Here is a 1,385-nt window from a genome sequence, read left to right as displayed (position 1 = left end):
TCTGGCTTTGAAGCAGTTAACGGTTTGTATTCACTTCTCATAGAGACATATAGAGACTCAACATGTACCTAAGGCTAAAATATTAGTACATCTGTAATATGCAATCAACACGACGCGCACGCACATATAAATACACACAAACACACACGTACACACACACGTACACACACACGATGACGGGCAAAATAAATTTGCAATGACAATGACAATGAATTTCATTCTTGAACGGCCGGGGGGAGGGGGGTGGGGGGAGCACGGAAGAATAACAAACGAGTTAATGCTCTGCTATATCACGTGGCAATATATACAGACCTACCATACAACTACATAAAGACAGAAAATAACACTGCAACATAATATAATGTATAAATATATACACTAAATGATACATAAATACGCCACGATGATGAAACGCATAATGCATATGCCCAGCATGCATAAGCATGCATGTACGTACAATTGGATGTATTATGACATCAAACCGAAGAGACGCATATCAAAAGCGGCATCACAAACTCCCTCTGTCGTGCACTTTTTATTTTATTTTCATTTTCCCAGTGGTTTTATATAACACCACCATGGAGTCCCACGATGACTTAATTCCTTTGCCGAACGAGTTCCTTTTATCCTCCGCACCATCGCAAGTGGTCTCCGCCATCGTTTATTTTATTCTTCCCGCGATTAAATTTCCTGCTTTTAGCGAAACGGGAGAAGAAATCTGACATGGTGGGGGTTTATCGGTCTTAAATCGACACGTAGGGACTGTTCGTTGTTTTTGTGATGTCGAAACAAAAATCCATGAAGCCAAAATCGCGAAGCGATGTACTTGCTGTAGTGAGGGATTCTCCCGACGGATTCATTTGTATAAGGAGATCTTTAAATTCGAGGAAAATTGGCATACTTCGATTTTTTTTTCGTCGTTTTTCTGTTTCATTTCGTTGTTCTGTTTCACGTTACCAAAGATTGTTCCACTGTACTGTGCATGGGGGATGTGTGATTGTTTAAGCTGTAAGGACTCTGCGATAGTAAACCAAGAGTGTAGAGAACCGGAAAAAAAAAAGAAGATTATGAAAAATGCGATGGCATTGCAAAACTGGGTTAAGTCCCACAGCAACTGATACACATCTCGGCGCTTTGCAGCGCACCAATCGCAGACGGTAAAGTCATCTGGGAATCACGTGATGATCGCTGGAGATATCCAGTTAACTTTTGATTCCGGAATGCATTTTGCACTCCCCCAGTAATGTTTCGGAGTTCCCCTCCTCCTCTATTTTGCCCCCCCCCCCCCCACTCCCTTTCCCTCTTTTTGTCAACGTGGAACATTGCCCTGCTTTATGAAATCGAATCTCTTGCTGTGAATAAGAGCTGAAGCGCTCAATTTGGTT

The sequence above is a fragment of the Diadema antillarum genome, unplaced genomic scaffold (genome assembly GCF_040938485.1).
Source record: "Diadema antillarum isolate AM-2024a unplaced genomic scaffold, OU_Dant_1.0 seq00000897_RagTag, whole genome shotgun sequence".
In the NCBI taxonomy this organism is placed as follows: Eukaryota; Metazoa; Echinodermata; class Echinoidea; order Diadematoida; family Diadematidae; genus Diadema; species Diadema antillarum.
The sequence above is the reverse complement of the archived record's forward strand: the minus strand, read 5'-3'. Positions refer to the sequence as shown.